This window comes from Acartia tonsa, chromosome 9 (genome assembly GCF_053477335.1).
Source record: "Acartia tonsa isolate MP-2025a chromosome 9, ASM5347733v1, whole genome shotgun sequence".
In the NCBI taxonomy this organism is placed as follows: domain Eukaryota; kingdom Metazoa; phylum Arthropoda; class Copepoda; order Calanoida; family Acartiidae; genus Acartia; species Acartia tonsa.
In genome coordinates, this window is record NC_137268.1 from 24,978,829 (window position 1) to 24,987,882 (window position 9,054).

The following is a 9,054-nucleotide window of genomic DNA, read 5'->3' on the forward strand; positions in this document are numbered from 1 at the left end:
TTTGAAAAATTAAAATTTTGAATGTATAATGTATAAATCGTTTATCCATTATATCGCTTTTCCCTTTGACCGGGTTAGCTGAAAATAGCGTTTGCAATAATTGGGTTATCTGCTGTATACATTTGGAAATTATTTAAGAAATAGGCAATCCTTTTTCAGCTCATCTTGGGCCAAGATGGTGTCACCAGGTGTCAGCACAACCATACTCAATATTACAAAACTACAAGGACCCAGGGAGGAAGGGAGGGAACAATGGGCAATTTATTCAATTTTAGAGTTCTAACTCAATAACATCAAAACCAGATATATCTGAAAAATTCCAAAAATTTAGGGCGTTATCCTCTTAGAAATTTTTTTATCAATTTTGAAAATTTGAGTTCCCCCCTGACAGATGTCTGGATAGAACGCTGCCGGAGGAAAAGATTTGGACAAGGCAAAAAGGCAAGCTTAAATTTAATTCAATAACGTGTCCGTGCTGTGGGGAAGCCGAGCGACAGATGTCTGGATAGAACGCCGCCGGAGGAAAAGATTTTGAAAAGGGAAAAAGGCAAGCTTAAATTTAAATCTAAGCTTGCCTTTTTCCCTTGTCCAAAACTTGATGTCGGGGTACTCTAATTTTCTAAACTTCAAAAACTATTTTAGGTTAGGTTAGGTTAGGTTATAGGCTAGGGAGCCAAGCGCTGCGGCTACAGATGTTCGTTGTCTGGGGTACTTTAATTTTCTAAATTTCAAAAAACTATTTTAGGTTAGGTTAGGTTAGGTTATAGGCTAGGGAGCCGAGCGCTGCGGCCACAGATGTTCGTTGTCGGGGGTACTTTAATTTTCTAAATTTCAAAAAACTATTTTAGGTTAGGTTAGGTTAGGTTAGGTTAAAGGCTAGGGAGCTGAGCGCTGCGGCCACAGATGTTCATTGTAGGGGGTACTCTAATTTTCAAAATTTCTAAAAACTATTTTAGATTAGGTTAGGTTAGGTTATAGGCTAGGGAGCCAAGCGCTGTGGCCACAGATGTTTGTTTTCAGGGGGAACTTCTCAATTTTGAAAATATTTTTATTTCCTAAATAGGATAATTGAGATATTCATTTAAATTTAATACTGTTGGTATCGTGGATGGATTTCCCGGCCATAGTTTTGGTAAACATCTTGGCGCAAATATTAGAAAACTCTACGGTTTTTAATGTGAAACTTTAATATTCAAATGTTTTCTGTGTGTACTCTCTGAAATCCCGCGCTCTTTTGTGCGGCCACTCCAATTTTCCCCCCCCATACCCTGACATAGTGAAGTGAGTAAAAAGAGAGTTTTCATTGGTTGCATTTTTTTAGCCAATGTTCGACTGGAAGGGGGGGAGGGTATATAAACAGTAGTAGTGACAGTTTCATTGTTAGTCTACCTTGGACTGCCTTGTAGTGCGGGACTGAGTTCCTAAACTGGTTGGCATGGTTGACTAAGGAGGCAAGGCTCCTGTCTTGCTCTCTATATACCCTCCCTCCCTCCCTTCCTTCCTGTGCAACCTAATAATAGTTTACTTAAATTATTATTTTGTTGTTGGGGGGGGGGGGGGTACTCAAAATTTCGAAATCGCTAAAAATAATACTAAGAGGAAAATACCAAATTTAGATATAGCAATCTTTATTAGATTTGTATAATAAGAAATTATTAAACACTGAAGAAAGGTTTGACCTTAGTACTGGCAGTTTCTTACAAAATAATACCATAATTGGGGTTTGTTTTCATATTTGACAAGGGGTTGATTAGAATGGAGAGTTACAGAAGTATCAAAGTAGAATTTCTGGTTTATCCCACCCATTTTTGAAAGAAAACTATTTTGTTTAAAAACAAAAATTAACTTGTTTTGATTTTTTCTTCAAATAGTCTGCTAGTATTTGTATTGGTTAATTCAGTAAGAGTCCCCTGCTATGGGAATAATTGTTTTAGTGGCATTCTTTGCGCTGGTACCTAAAGTCTTTGAAATTTGCCAAAATAATAAAAGTTTATGTGCTGAAAATGGATTGCCTATTTCTTCAATAATTTCCAAATGTGTACAGCAGATAACCCAATTATTGCAAACGCTATTTTCAGCTACTCCGGTCAAAAAAAAATTGATATAATGTATAAACGATTTATACATTATACATTGTACATTCAAAATTTTTATTTTTCAAATTTAGATTTTTTTTGGAAGTTTGAAGCTTTTTTAGCTAGTAGCAATTATTGAGATAGGACGCGGATGCTAAGTACACTTTCGGAAACTAAAATTTTGTACATCATAATAAAAGTTGCATGTGTTCTGGTATCCTAAGTCCAAGACTGTCAGAAATATGAATTTTAAATCTATTGTCCCCTCTCTTCCTCCCTGACAAGGACCACCTTCCAAAATTGGTCGGGCAAATAAAAAGTTTTTGGTTTCTGAAACTAAATCTTTGTATGCTATTAAAACAATTGTAAAAAAAAACAGTTTCATTAGTTTCTCTAGTCGTAAATGATCATAATACAAATAAAAACAGAAGTTTTTACACTGTATTAACAATATTAAGGATGGAGCATGCTGTAAATGTTGTCAATAAAGATAATATTACAACTCTTTAAATTTAGAGTCCTTTTATATAATCTCGTAAAAGTTGAAGGCTGTTGATTTGTATTATATTTTAAATATAATTGTAATATTTAAAGAAAAGAAAATAGTTAAATCTGCCTAGTTGTTAATATCGTGAACCAAAAGTCAAACTTTCATCTACATCATCAAATCAAATAATATTTCTTACAAAACATTTTAAAATTCAATTAGCTTATTAGCTTTTTTTTAAATCAAAAATCATCTTCATTAAATTTGATGGCTTCTATAAAGCTGCGAGGCTAAATACGATTTTTGCTGCTGATCTTTTCTTTAAATACTATATCTTTTATACAAAAATTCGTGTTTTACAATTTTACTTTAATTTCTATGATTTCTTCTTTTGCTATTTTAAAGATTTAAAAATGTAAATAAATGAATGGACACCAAATCACCTATGAAATGGTTTGTTATTGAAAGTTTATTGAAAATTCTGAGAATGTGTCCTTAATCATATTTTTGGCTCAGTTATAAAACAATTATAACTTTATCAATCATTTATTTATAAATTTCTTTTCATTCGTATCTTATTATAAATCCAAGGACAAAAAATGATGTTAAGTATAGCAACTAAACTTTACTAAGCTTTACACGGAGTCGTGTTCATTAAAATTATTTTGAAATGCTCAAACAGAATGTCAGTATCAGACTTAGTTTTTGGAAAGTTTTAGTAACAAGGATATGTATATGGTTATTATACGAGTACCAGTATTTACATTTCCTAGATGGAACGTTATGGTTACAGAAATCGACATACACATTACACATGTTTAACCTAAATTTAGATAAGTTTCGCTTTTATAATATCTACTTTAACACCTCTTCTAATAACTAAAATTGGTAAATTGTGATGATGAGAGGCTCTGTAAAGATGAAAGCGAAGGTTATATAGATATTTTAATACAAAATTATATAACCATATACCTCTACATGGATATACGAATGGACAAACAATTTATTCTATCAAATTTACTTAAGTTAACCCTTGACGGTCGAAGGGGAGGGGCGTTGGAATTTCTATAATATCTCCATCTTAACAGGCACAGGATGCCAGCAAATTTGGCTGTGTCATCCAGGTGAGAGAAAACATATTTTATTAAATTAAACAAAGCATTTTATGTTGCCAAACACTATTTTGTGACTTAAACAAAGCATTTTGTGTTACCAATTTTTTTTTTTATTTAAACAAAGCATTTATGTTACCAAAATAATAAAATATTCTTTAGTAGTACATCCTCATATGAAATATAGGTGTTCAAGTCAATTTCAGCTTCCAGGTATGTTCCTGCAGATCCTGATCCTCCAGGTCTCCAGAAATCTTTGAAAGGCTTCTGTGAATCTATGAATCTGAATTAGAGACTTGAAATTTAAAAAGGCACATTGAGGAGACCTTTTAAAATGATTCAATGATTGATTAGGCAGTCAAAATGTGTATGACATAATATAAATTTTTGGATAAACCTGTTAAATTTCATATAAACATTCTGTTGGATACTTCTAACAAATTTACATCAGATTTTTTAAATTTCTCGAACCAAAAGTAAAAGATATTAAACTTCGTAGAAGCAGCTTAGGGCAATTTTTTAATTTTCTGAATATATCTACAATTTTGTTTAAAATATTAAATTAATATTTTGTTTCTTGACAGTCTAGAAGTGTTAATGTTCTTTTTAACTATCATCTCATTTAAGAGCTTTGTATTTATGGATGTTGTCATCCTTGTTTTACATAGAAACATTTTTCGTTCAAAATCATTTCTTATTTTCAATTTAGTTGAACTTATAATCAATTATTATTTCAACTTTTATCTATATTTCTTATAATAAAACCTATTACGGCACCACCCCACACTTTCCATTTGTAACTTAGTAATTGATACTTTTTTCTATTATTTTCCATCTCACGAAAACGAATAAGAAATGGAATGATTAATAAGTGAAAATATTTTTAGAACATCTAAATCTTATATGTATGTATATGAGTTTACCAAGGTTAATACATTAAAGTAAGACAATTCTAATTATAATCTAGCAAAGGATAAGCACATTCAAAGACGAAGAAAAAAATACTAGACTAGATACTCGATAGAGATCTTTCAATATTTTTATTCTCAACATCCTGTGATGTAGAGTAAGGTTATTTTGTCTCAATCTAAACTTATTTGGTAGATTTTTACCTAAAGAAATAAAGTTTTTGCTCAAACTTTTATAATTTAAAATTTTATCATTAAACAAAAAAAAATTAATAGGATAAACAGTTATTTTTACTAGTTAAAAGTAGTTTTTGCGCACTGTATGAAAAGACTACTTTTGTACACTTGTGATATTATGTGTTGGCCTTGTTTTTGTTATACTATCCTAAAATGCCAACTCGTGGGTTGGTTATCAGTTCTACTCATGGCTTTTTAGTAGCATAGATACTCTATTATTTTAAATGTCCGTCTGTACGTATTTTTGAGACGTGAATTTAACGGCTGCTATTTGAATTATTTTCCCTAAATATAATCACTTCAAGAAATGCATCAAGTCTTTGTACATATAATTGTTTTGTACGTCAATGATGCTACGAAAAACATTTCTATAGTAAAAGGTGTTCACTCAGCGTTTTTATGGTCCACATTGCATTGTTGATACTTGATCTTGATTTTCTTAGCCACTTTAAGTCCACTTGTAAACTTTTGCTCTTGAAGTATGTAAAAGAAATTTCATACAGGAATAAATTAATAATAAAAAGCCATAATCTAGTTATGATTTTAAAAGTTAATGGACAAACAAAAATAGACCATGAAAACTATTGGTCTGAGTTAAGTAATTTGTCCTGTGTTTGGCAGTTTCTTGAAGAAAACTATCAATGAAATGTTTACATTCAATTTTAATATTAGAAATTTTGCGGCTAAGACACCCTTAGATTTGTGATGGTTTAGATAGACTTGTACATTCCTTCTAAGTGTTTAGTGAGCTAAGAACCAACTTACCTTAATTTTAAAATTTTTTTGAACTATTTCAAAATAAGAGAGGTTTCTTTGTGTGTTAGTCACTTTGAGGGCAACAGCCGAAAGAGTTAAAGCTCTGTCGCTAAATGGGACAGTGGCTTCCTCATGTCCGCACCAGCTTACTGCAACTTGAATAGACGTCGGCTTTGTCAAAGCCACGCGGCAAATTGTTGGGTGCAACTTTTAAAGCAGATTAATCAAGACAAGGAAAATAAATCCTATTTAAGTCACGTTTATATGGCTTATAAAATATATGAAAAAATAAATAAAAAATCAAAGATAAGATAATAGATTTACGTAATGAAAAAAGTATTTAAACAAACTTTAATTTTCTTTCTTATCAGACGTTATTTGAAACTGTTAGAAAATGTTTATAAAGGTGTGCTATCATTTTTGCATAAACAAAGATTTTATAATTAATTATAATAACAAAACGATTTTTTATAATAAAAATCGACGAGTACCTCAACGTTATCTCCACCATGCAAATAAATGTAAAAGTATTAAATGGTGATAATGCTTCATGATACTTTGGTGTTTTTAATGTGGCTTTTTCCCTCAAAGTGTCTTGTCGAGCCTAGAAACCTCCCATATTATATTTTGAAATAAATTGAAGTAATGGGGTGGGTTGGCTTTTCGTTTGTTTGTTTGTCAAGTTAGGTTAGGTTATATTAGGCACTGAGTAGAACCGTGGTTAGGGCACCGCAGGTATATACCCAGCAGTTTTAGGGATTCCAAAGGGCATAGGTAGAAAAAAACGTGTTTATTTTGAACTTATTAAAAAAACAAGGAAGGAATTTTGAGAAAAAGCCCCATTGTTTTTGCAATTATTTGGAGTTTGACGCTTTCAATTATCTTTTATAAATTTTGGTTTGTTTTGTTTTGTAGCCCTTCCATTTATCCTCCATCATCATTTACTCCAGGTAACTCCAGGAAGGCTGCTGCTTCAATGGGTTTCTCCCAGAGTGATTTAACTGTCAGTAAGGTGGGTTTAGCAGGACAGTTGAAAATATGTTTGGTATCGTGTGGCGTCTGGTTACAGTTAGGGCAGATATTTTGATAATCCTCGTTTATTCTTGACAAATAACTGTTAAGATACGAGCTGTAGCCAGATCTTAGTTGAGCAAGTGTAGATCTGGTCTTTCTGGGTAGGTTTCTCTCATCTTTATTTATGTTGGGTGCTGGTGTGTTAAGTACAGGGTTAGGTTTAATCAGTTTGATGGCTTTAGCTACGTCCTTGGTATGTATCTCCTTGAGCTTAGATTTGTAAGTTTCATCTGTGAGTCTCCTTCTTGGCAGAATTCTCTTGATCTCATTCCCAAATCTAGTTTTTAACGTCTTTTTCATTATTCTTGATGGTGGTCGACTGTTAAGATTAATTTGGCAAGGGTGTCCTGGTTTTTGGGTAGACAGTAGGTATTGTTTTGAGATCATTTCACAGTGTGGTTTAACATACATAATCTTTGATTCTGTGTGGAGATGATCTATGCCCGTCATTTTGGTACATCCAGTTGCTGTTCTAAGTGCTGTATTTTGGGCTACTTGCAGGTTGTCCCAGGATGTCTTACTGAGGTTGGGTGTCCAAATTGGGCAGGCATAGTTAAGCTGCGATTGTCCAATAGATTTATATGTGTTAAGAAGAACTTCTTTATCCATTCCCCAGCTTGTACCTGAAAGAGCCTTGAGGACATTATTCTTGGTTTGAACTTTGGTCTTTAAGTTATCAGCATGATGTTTAAATGACAGGAGACTGTCAAATGTGACTCCAAGAAATTTAGGCTTGCTTTCAGTTGGGACTTGTTCTCCGTTGATAAATATTGGAAGTACTTCCGTCAGCTCTTGGTTAAAAGTGGTGAAGATGGTGGCTGATGATTTAGATGGTGATATGAACAAGTTGCGGGATTTGAACCATAAATCTAATTGGTCAAGGTAAGCATTTAGATCTGGACAGATCTTTTCAATGGTCTGGCCAGATTTCAGAACATTGGAGTCGTCTGCATAGGTAACTAATTTGATGTCTTTAGGTGGTGCAGGCATTTTGGACATGTACAGGTTAAATAAGGTTGGCGATAGTACTCCTCCTTGTGGTACTCCTTGTTTCATTTTTCTGAAACCTGACTTGGCACCACGGAACTCAACAAAAGTTTGTCTCCCTCTTAGATAGGCTTTTAGAAATTTCTTGATGTATTGATTTAGCCTAAGTTCTTGGATGTCTTTCAGGAGTATATCATGGTCGACTGTGTCGAAGGCTTTAGATAGATCTATAGCAACTGATATAGTGCGGTTGACAGGTTGTTTTTTGTTGAGTCCTTTAGCAATATGTTCGTAGATGTCATGTAGAGCAGTGGTGGTGGAATGCCCCTTCCTAAATCCATATTAGAGAATAGCCCCACCAAGATGTGCTATCATTTTTGTTAATAAACACCAGTATTAGAGAATAAATTTTGGTGGGGCTATTCTCTAATACTGGTGTTTATTAACAAAAATGATAGCACATCTTTTAATCAGGGAACGATTGCAGTCTTTATCCTGGCAATATGCTTAGTTCAAGCATTAGTGCAGATAGATACAATTCAATCTGAGGCTAAAGAAAAAGCTAATACAGGGTGTCCAGTAGATAAGCCTAGAGATTGTGGAACTTTCTGTTGCGCGCTCAACTATATGTGCTGTGCTTTGTTGGTAAATGGTCAGGTATATGAGATGTGTATGGAGATTGGGTCACCATGTCCACCAGAATACTGCATGTGTTCATTATTTTAAAAGTTTTATTCTCTTTAATTTATTTCATTTTAATGTTATATGTACAATGTACATCAAATAGATATTTAGCATTTATGATTTGTATTATATTATTGGTAGCGAAGTTAATTTTAACATGACCGTGACTGTATATCTTTTATGGCAAAATCCTCTCTTATAATCTTATAAATAGGATAAAAAACTTAGTGCAGTCAAGTAGCGTTCTGACATCCTACGTCTTTTTGATATTGTAGTTACTCTTTAATTTTAAAATTCCGTGTTTAAAAATTCTGAAATTTACTTTGATAATTCCCTTGTCCTATGAGAATCTATTCTATAATTCTGGGATGGAGAAGGGATCTTTATTGGTGAAATGTAATTTTTGTTGTAAATTAGAAATTATGTATGATACACGCTAGTTATGGATAAAAAGTTTGATTACTGGCATGATACTTGTTGATTGTTTTCTCTTCATATCAACTTTCTTCCCATCTCAGATTTAAGTCACGTTCCTGTGATTGGTTACCTCCTACCATCCCACACCCCTCTATACACCTCTTACCATCCCGCTACTTTAAAAAGTGCGTCCCCTAACCACGCCCCTCAATATACCTTTAAATTGCCCCTTTATCAAACCCCATTTTAGTAGCGAAGCTACTCTATAATTCAAAATGTCCGTCCGTCCGTCTGTCTGGTTGTCTGTCCGTCCGTCC

The 9,054-nt window shown here is 33.2% G+C and overlaps 1 long non-coding RNA gene across 1 annotated transcript; it reads left to right on the top strand.

The window, feature by feature from the left end:
• Positions 1–5,917: 5,917 nt before the first annotated feature.
• On the top strand, positions 5,918–8,437 carry LOC145327790 (uncharacterized). Its single transcript, XR_013882242.1, has 2 exons — positions 5,918–5,981; positions 8,111–8,437. It is a non-coding gene; the product is annotated as an uncharacterized LOC145327790 (long non-coding RNA).
• Positions 8,438–9,054: the final 617 nt, after the last annotated feature.